This window comes from Megascapheus bottae, chromosome 19 (assembly GCF_031878675.1).
Source record: "Megascapheus bottae isolate mThoBot1 chromosome 19, mThoBot2.hap1, whole genome shotgun sequence".
NCBI lineage: Eukaryota > Metazoa > Chordata > Mammalia > Rodentia > Geomyidae > Megascapheus > Megascapheus bottae.
In genome coordinates, this window is record NC_143527.1 from 40894700 (window position 1) to 40903937 (window position 9238).

The window sequence follows — 9238 nt, forward strand, 5'->3', positions numbered from 1 at the left end:
AGCTACTAAGAAATATGTAGTGCTTCTCTCAGTTGAAATATACCTACCTCTAAATAAGTAGTTGGTGAAACAAGTTCTCCTCTTCCCAGTTTTACTTTAACATTATAAAATCAATCTACATGGTTATGTGCAACAAAAGTGTATATTTCATAGAGGATCAATTATATGTTATTTCTGTCCCCAACATAACTCAACATAATATTTAAGCGAGACTCTAAAAAGCAAAACTCCTCAATTAGGTTTGGGATATTCCTCTATATGGACTACATAATATTTTGGGAGGAAAGACTTGTTTCCCTTTGCTCTGAATAATCACAAATATGATAGATCAACTTTTTATTATAGTCTTAATCTGAAATCTTGCCAAAAGAAAATTATTCCTAAGGGAGAAATTAAAGGCGCTAGGTCATAACACTGCCCCACATGGAATTCCCTAAAGCAATTTGGAGAACTCTGTCAGAAAACCACATCATAATTTTAAAGTATATGTTAACTAGCGTATTATGGAAGGTAATTCCATTATTAATATTTTAGATAAATCATTTCACATGCAAAGTTAACTATGGAATAAAATATATAGAGAAATGAAGATAGATGTATTTTTTTTAAATACTTGACATTTGTCAGTGCATTAAGAATTCTTGTTGTGGAAAGTGTCTAATGTTTTCTCATAAGCAAGTCGGTTTCAAAAAATAATCACAAAATTTTTTTGTCTAGAATGACTTTAGTGACTACCAAAACCAAATTAAGAATTAAGATTTCTAAAAAATAAAAATTTCATATTAAAGTATGAATTTTCTCGGACAACTGTAGATTCCTATGCTAAAAGTTTAAACTTTTACACAGATATAGTCAGCATTTCTTTATATACTGAATTTCCTTTTCAAAACTTAAGCAAAGACAACTAGTCCTTGGAACTGAATGAACTAGTGGGCTTGTAGAATTTCTTGTCTACAGGATATTTATGGAAAAAAAAACAGGGAATTGGTGGAATAAAAATATTTTAAAAAATCAAAAGCAAATGTTATGCAAAAAAAATGACCTAAGTCAATGGAAAATTGCTTCCTTAAACCGAGATTGCTCTATAAATAACAGTTCCAACGAACAGCCTTTCCACTTCCAAAAAGAACAGCTCTTTCCTGGCTAAACAATAATATGATCCTTTGCAAGGTGTTTGCCTTGGGTCTTAAAACCTCATTCTTACTTTGCAGCATTCTCCAGTCCCATGTGTTTCTAAGCCCTGCAGATGATCACCATTTCCTACCAAGCCATTCATGAAGCCCATGGAAACGGGCAGCAGAGCTGTCTTTGGTTGTTACTTTTGACTGTATGGACATTTTCCCCTTCCTGGCAATTCCACAACTTCCCTGCTGTGCCAGGAGGTGGGGGGATCCTCCACCTTCCACGTTCTCTATCTCCTCGGGTCGGGGGCACCAGAGACACCAGGAGTAAAAGAATCTCCTGGATCCATCCGTAAGAGACATAACCACACACACACACACACACACACACACACACACACACACACGCACACACCACCCCGCATCCCTGGCCTTCTCCAGCCCCTTCCCTCCGCTGCCTGCTGGCCCTTCTGAAAGCCCAAATTCCGCAGCGCTCCGGGCCACGACGGGGGCCACCCGGGCCCGCTGCGCCGGGCCAGCTGCTCTCCGTGTCTCCATCGCGGGAGCCCCGGCCGCGGGCTGCCCCGGCCGCGGGCTGCCCCTTCCACAGTCTCCTGGGCTCGCCTTCCGGACGGCACGGCCCCCGGGCGGTCCCGCCCGCAGCCCCCTCCCTTCCGCTGAGTGTCGCGTGTGGTGGTCTCTCTCTCGGTTCCCCAGGGCAGTCCTAGGCTCCGGTCCCCTCCTTCACCTCATGCAGTTTGCTGAGGACCGACACTTGCCCCGGCAGACGCGCCACGCGATCGGCCTCGCACTTGGACCCCGCTGCTCGCTCCGCGTTCCCTCCTCTGCCTTCTCCCTCCGACCTCCGCGTCTCTCTTTGTGTCTCTGTGGCTCTCTCACACACAGGAGGGGAGGGGTCTCCACACACACGCGCGCGCGCGCGCGCACACACACACACAGTGCCAAAATGTCACCCCAGAGCAAGTGCAACAACTTGCGCTGCAGGGGACCCCGAAGCCTTTGGAGAAGTCCCCTGCAATGCCCAGCTCCCCGCTGCTCCCCGGTGGGGTGCCTCCAAGCTGAAAGAGGGGTGGGGATTTGTCCAGAAGAGAGGGTGGGGACCCCTCATTTTCTCCTTTGGGGACCTGGTCGCAATCAGAAACCGGTCCCTTCCCCGTCCCGGGCTCCCCGGAGGAAAGCTGCGAGGACTGCATGCCTGGAGAAGGGCACGCCGGGCTCCCCCACCCCGGGATCCTGGAGTCCCCACGGGGGCCTGGGAGTGCTCCCGGAGTCTGCCGGGGGAGGGGGAGAGAGGGCCGGGGAGCCTGGCCTGCGGCCCCTCGGTGACCTCGGGGGGGACTGGAGGCACCCAGCGCCCGCAGCCACCGCCGCGCACGCCCCAGCCCCGCGGCGCAGCCTGGCATTACCTTTCCGCTTGCCCGCAGTCCGGTCCCCGCTGCCTGCCTCCGTCGGTCGGTCCCGGGAGCCTTGGAGGAAGGACGGGAGGAGGGGGTTCTCGAGGTGGGGACCGCTGTCAGCGAGGTGACGGGAAGGACTCGGGGGAGGAGCCCAGGCGAGCGCTCGCGCTGCCGCCCTTGCGGCCGCTTCCCCCGGGCTGAAGGTGTCGGCGAGGCCGTGTCTCCGGAATTGCGGCGCCAGGCGCGCAATGCTCGCTTCTGTGGCGAAGGCTGAGCGCCGGGACGCGGCAGGCTGGGGCGGCGAGGCGGCGCTGGTCACCCACCCCTGGGCGCCTGTGAATATGGAGGGGAGGAGGAGTCCGCGCTCCCTCCGCCCAACCAGGGGAGCGGAGCCGCCGGGCGGGCGGCCGGCCGGGCTGGCGGGTGGCAGCCGCGGCCCGGAGCCAGACTCTCCCACCCGCCTCCGCTACTACGGTGCGGCCACTCGCCCTGGCCGCGGCCCAGGCACGTGCGTGAGGCCGCGGGAAGGCGCCCTCTTCTGGAGCGCGGGCAGGTGCGCCGCGCGCCGCCCGCGCCACCCGGAGGGGGAAGCCTGGCAGCCCCGCGGCAGGGCGGAGAAGGCGGCCGCCTGCGCGAGGGCGTGGCGTGGGCCCCTAGCGCTGCGCCGCGTCGGCGGGGAATCCAGGAAACCATGCTCCAAAGAAGAGAACCGAACTCAGCGCACTTTTCCTCACCGCAGAGGAAGTTGCAGGGCCGAGGGTCTGCACACACGTCCTCTCCATCCCCACCGTCCATAGAATTGTTGAGGGAGGACAGGGGGTCGTGGAAAGTTAGGATCCTGCAGCAGGGCTCTTCGTGGCTGTCTCAGTTTCCCCCAGGCTGGCCGCTCTTGGGAGAGGGTGGGAGAAATGGGGGTGGGGGGACGGAGTTGTGTGTGTTCCTTTGCACAGTACAGACAAGTTCATCATGGTTTCATTTGGCCTAAGATAGAGAAAAGAAATTCTCCTTTTGTCCTCCAGTCTCTGACCTCCGTGTCCTCCTTATCTGCCAGGAGGAGATAGGAGGCCAGGCCCCCTCCTGGAGGCCCCTTATCGCATCTCTCCAAACTCTGAGCTAATGGTGGATTCGGGCTGCTTTAAGGTGCTTTCTGGGGCAGATAGACAAGGGAGAGGCACATCAGAGGGAAATAAGTGAATCAAGTGTTTTGAGAACTTCAGTCCGATTCACTTAAATATTAACTCAAGTATTAAATGTTACATTGAGAAATAACACTACCATGTTGACATGATTAAAATAATGAGGTTAATCAGCAACTTCCTGTTTTCCTACATTCAAAAAAAAAAAGCAATGGCATCTTTGTGAAGATAAAAAAGACCAAATCTTTTGTTCTACATCTCCCCAAGAGTACATTATGCTGGAAAGTATATCATCTTCTTTATGTAACTGTACCCATAGTTATAGCATATGATTTAGCATCTGTTTTGTGTGCTAATTTTAAATATTAATAGAATATCCCCTTTTAAAAAGAAAACACTGCTAAAATGCATAGAAATGGAAAATGATTTCCTTACAAATATGACTCATAAATATTCCCTTTCTACCACTTCATTGAAGACTTTTCCATTAAAGAAAGGGTTCCACTAAAAGGGGGGGCATCTAAACTACAAAAATAAGGTAAATTCTTAGCCTTGGAATTCCATGGTCACCAATTCCCTAATAATATCCTAAAAGATAAAGTAATTTTAGAATTGTGTGGGGATACCAAGGCTTTCAAGTCAGACTCCATGCAAAGGTAAAATACTGAATCTGAAAATACTCCATCATATTTTCCAGAATCCAAATATCTCCTTGTCTTTCCTGAATAGTAAAAATATGTGACCTATAGAACTTTCAATGATATCCCATAATCAAGCGAGGCAATATAACTGTAAATTCCCAATTCAAATGAGACATTAGGCAATAAATAACTTGAAGTAGAAAATCAATTTTCATACAAAACCCTTATCGTACATTTATCCCAGCAACAGCAGCCTCTATAGAAGAAAGTTACTGTTGGGGTTTTGAAAGATGTTGAAAGCCCTCAGAGGTAAAGGGAGGGCTGGAAATTGGGCAGGATTTCCAGCAACACTGGCAGGATACAGGGAGCAGGAAAGACAGAAACAGTTTAGTTTTGTACTGCACTGACAAGAGAAATGCCAGTTGTTTGTACTACCCTTCCATTATTAGACCAAGATTCAAAATCACAGGATTGAACATTTGACTGGCCAGGCTTATTAACTGCCTATCAGTACTGGAAGGAAAGGAAGAAACACTACTGAATTTCCAGAATAGAAAGGAGGCATCTGGATTTTCCACCCATCTAGATATATAGATTAGATAGATAGATAAATAGATAGATAGATAGATAGATAGATAGATAGATAGATAGATATTATTAAAAAAGGTAATAGGTAATTTCTTAAAATAAGAGAGGTTAAGAGTTTGATTCTTAGATAAATCTCTTACATTGTGAAATTTGCATTATAATTCCCTCTCTCTCCCTCCCTCCTTCTTGGTTGGGGGCTTGAACTCAGGGCCTACATACTGTCAGTGAGCTTTATTGCTCAAGGCTAGTACTCTAACACTTTGAGTAACAGCTCCATTTCTGTTTTTTTGATGGTTAGTTGCCAAAGCTGATTTCAAACTGCAATCCTCAGATCTCAGGCTCCTGAGTAGCTAGAAATGCTAGAGTCACTGGAGCCTGGTGGAATTATGATTCTTCTGCTTATTTTGAATCAAACAATGATAATATGTAAGGAAAACTGATAACATTTTTGTTATTTCTGTTTGATATTATTTATGGCATTTGAATAAAATTAATATCTGTTGAATGATAGCTTTATTTATATAAGTAAAGTTCCTCTGAACATTACTACTACTGTTCTTAGAGCCAATAAAGGTGACTCATATGGCAAAGAAATTTTACAGATATAACTAAGTTTAAAACCTTGAGATAGATTGTCATGTATTACTCTAGTAGGTCCTTATTTTAGGAGGACAAGAAGGTCAAAAACACAAGACAAATAAGAGAATGGAAGCAAAGGCTGAAATGAAGCATTGTGAAAGTGGAGGATGTTGGCAGTGATTCCTTGAATGTAGAAAAAGTAAGGTGATTTTTCTAGAGTTTAGAGAGGGTCTGCTAGCATTGCTTTTAGTGCATTGAAACTGATTTTGGACTTCTGAAATCTAGAGCTACAAATAAGACTGTGTTTTTTCAAGCCTCCAATCTTATAGTAACCACTAATAGTAACTGGTAACAGGTTTCTTGAGGGCCTTCACTATAAAGTAGATATCAGAAGAGTGTATCTAATTATGGAGATGGTTACTCCAAGCTAGAGAATTCAGTAAACATGGTGGTAATAATAATAGGAAATTGGAAATCATGGATAGCAATCTTATCCAGTATTTTGCAATTCTTTGGTTAAATCAAATGCTGGCATTCATTTTAGAAGTGAGGGGAGAAAATCCAATCAAACCGAAGGATGTTGTGCAAATGTAAATGATATTCTGGATACTAAATGTGGAAAGCATCCAAACTTTATTCTTTTCTTTTTTAGAAGTAGCTACCCTCCCATTATGTACCAAAAAGAACATACAAAGATCACTGGATAGTTTTATATCAAACAAGAAAATATAAGAATCTGGCCAGGAGTTTGGCCTAGTGGTAGAATGCTTGCCTAGCATGCACGAAGACCTGAGTTCGATTCTTTGGTACCGCATACATAGAAAAAAGCTGAAAGTGGTGCTGAGGCTCAAGTGGTTTAGCTGTAGCCTTGAGAAAGTCCAAGGACAGTGCTCAGGCCCTAAGTTCAAGCCCAGGACTGGCACAAAAAAGAAAAATATAAAAAAGAGTCTGAAACTTTTCTCTAAGGCTTAGCAAGACATTAGGAATATTTTAATGTCCAATTAAACATACACAAACACATATTCAATACACTGTCCCACACAGGAAGGATATAGGAGGACGGAAGTACTGTTGCCCACTAAAACTGAAGGAGCAGAGATTTGGCCTGTCAAAAGTCTGCTAAAGGCACAGGATCGCATCCAGGAAAGCAGAGGATTTAGCAGTGATGAACAACACAGGAAACACAACCTACAGTATCCTGAAGTGGGGATGGAACCAGAAGTCATCCCTTTTCTAGCCAGGGATCCTCTTTCATCACATTATCCTCTGTGAAGTGATAGCTACAGACAGCTGGAGAAAATGAATCCTAATGGTGCACCCTGCTCTACCACTTCTCCTTCTCCTTTTCCTTTCTCTTCTGCTCCTCCTACCTCTTTCCATCCTCCCTGTGCCCCCACATCCACAAGCAAGCTCAACAGCCACGCCACAGACCCTTAATACTTTTGCTCCAGTTCATATACAGGACAAACTCAGGATTGCCCTTAAAGCCAAAGCAGCTCCTCAATAGTCAGAAAATCAAAAAGGATATCCTGAAAGAGGAGGAGATAGGACTCTGAGGACACATTCTTGTCCTTTAGGACATCCTCCTGCCTGTGGCAAGTTCAGCAACTGAATAAGCCTGAGGGTGGGGGGGACTGTCTTAACTGGCAGACCACACAAGCCTGCCAGGGCTTTCTGGAACACTCTTCCTCAGGCTAGTCCAGGCATTCTTGTTTATTCTTTTGGTTTTAAATAACATTTTAAGTAGTGGTAATTTTCTTGCCTAAATCTTCACTTTTGACCTTTCTGTTAGGTTTAAGATTTGTGAGCTCAAGGTGGGCATTGGTAGCTTGCACCTATTATCCTAGCTACTTAGGAGGCCGAGATCTGAGCATAAAAGTTCAAAGCCAGTCCAGGCAAGAAAGTCTGTGAGACTTCTATCTCCAAGCAATCACCAGAAATAGCTGGAAGTGGAGCTGCTGCTCAAGTGGTACAGCATTATTCGTGAGTACAAAAGCTCAGAGACAACACCCAGGCTCTGAGTTTAAGTGTCAAGACCCTCTCTCTCCCTCTCTCTCTCTCTCTCTCTCTCTCTCTCTCTCTCTCTCTCTCTCTCTCTCTCTCTCTCTCTCCACACACACACACACACACAATTTGTGAACCAAGAGCTGCCTAGAAAAAAATCCACTTGAACCTTTCACACAGATCTCAAACTTAATAGGACCAAATTAAACGTGTGTTTTTTCCTTCATTCAAATTTATTCCACACCCTCAGCTTGGTTATAGCAATGGTGGAGTATTTCCAGCATTTATAAGGACTTTGGTTCAATTCTAAGCATCACCTAAAAAGTTTATCTAGCTATAGACATCCATGGCGATATTGTCCACCAAGTAATCAGGACCAGAAATCTGTAAGTTGTATCAGGCTTCTGTATTCACCAGACACCTCCAGTCCATCACTGAACACTGCTCTGTTGATGCCTAGGTTCTGAATCCTTCCTCTTCTTTCATCTCTGATGTATATTTCCATCAGAGCTTCATCATCTCTGCACCAGGTTATAGACATCTTCCTGAATCACATTCCTGCCTCGCTCCTGTATTGCTACAAGAATGATCTGCTAGAAGTCAACTTCATGCTCGTTGTTAGACTACTCAAGAGGCAGAGCCTGCATTTATACTTTGAAGCCAGGCTAGACAGAAAACCTGTATGACTTCATCTCCAATGAACTAGCAAAATGCCAGACTGGTGATATTGCTTAAGTGGTACGGTACCAAGCATGAGCAAGAAAGTTGAACAAGCATATAAGGTCCTGAGTTCAAGGTTTGGCATCCAAATACCTTAGTTGTAGCTCCTGATAATGACATAAAAGTTAGGGCTCCATATATTTGCCTTTACCCTGACAAGTCTGCTGTTTATAGTATCACTAGTGTAACATACTATTTAATACATCTGTAACTGACTCACATTGTTCTCTTTGACTTGAATTGCACAGTTTTTACTGAGTAATATTTATGTATACCTTTAAGGTTGTTTTCTTTTTATAAATTCCTGTCCCAAATCCTTAAAGTGAGATCAACTGTTACCAATGTTAATCACATGTACTGCTATCATAGTCTCACCACGCTGTAGTAAAAATTTCAGTTTATCTAGGTTATACTATTTCAACATTGTATACCTATTTAGACCTCCAATGCCTAGCACAGTGATAGTCCACCAGAGAGGTAGGAGGAAACCCAAGAGAACCAAAGAAAGGAGACTTAAGTGAGGTGAGATGAGCTGATGTTGAATTTCAAACCAGCATTTCTGTATGAATAAGAAATGGAAAAAATGTGGAGATGCCACATATTTCAGGATTATAAACCAAATGGCCCATCTTCCATCCATTATTAGCACTTTCTCACAGTCTCCCCACAGATGACTGTTGATTTCAGCACAGTGTGATAGTTCAGTGGAAATACTGGGGTGATTTTTCAGGTCATTAGTCATAATGAAATTCTGTGAGAGAACACTGAAGCCCGAAATGAGGATCTCATTTCCAGAAGCTTCCTTTCACCTCATCATGACATCTAATTAGTCACCAAGTTTTACCAACATCCTAAAATGATGAGCTATTTTGCTCTATTGCTTAAAACTTTTCAGGAATTCCTTGTCTTCAAGATAAAATCGAAAATCTTGGTATGACATGCAAAGTCTTTCATAATCTGGCTCTTTCTGCATTAAATTATCAGAATAATTCATTGGAGCAGAAGGATTTTTTTCACATTTTGAAAATCTC

The 9238-nt window shown here is 44.8% G+C and overlaps 1 protein-coding gene across 7 annotated transcripts in view; it reads right to left on the bottom strand.

The window, feature by feature from the left end:
- Dlgap1 (DLG associated protein 1) overlaps positions 1–2841 on the bottom strand; it is a 772435-nt gene extending 769594 nt beyond the window's left edge. For 6 of the 7 annotated variants that reach the window (XM_090353399.1, XM_090353404.1, XM_090353402.1 and 3 more), the window contains exon 1: positions 2549–2840. The gene's annotated coding sequence lies outside the window, so the exon portion shown is untranslated. Of the gene's footprint in view, positions 1–2548 lie in introns of all 7 variants that reach the window. The other variant, XM_090353401.1, reaches the window with a different exon arrangement.
- Between the last annotated feature and the right edge of the window lie 6397 nt (positions 2842–9238).